This window comes from Dreissena polymorpha, chromosome 4 (assembly GCF_020536995.1).
Source record: "Dreissena polymorpha isolate Duluth1 chromosome 4, UMN_Dpol_1.0, whole genome shotgun sequence".
NCBI lineage: Eukaryota > Metazoa > Mollusca > Bivalvia > Myida > Dreissenidae > Dreissena > Dreissena polymorpha.
Window position 1 is genome coordinate 134,892,827 of NC_068358.1, and position 210 is coordinate 134,893,036.

Consider the following 210-nt stretch of genomic DNA (forward strand, 5'->3'; position numbering starts at 1 on the left):
CGATAACTACACATACGTACGTAAATATTAACTATATATGGATTCTCATTTGAAAGTTATTGATAAATAAATAATAAATATGATTATTATTTATCCATGCTTTGTCTATGTTTTAAGCGTATATGATTTTTTGGGCCGCTTACACTGGACTGCAACTGATTGAGATGAAGCCGCAAAATACACGTATTATTTTTACATCTAAGATGGCGG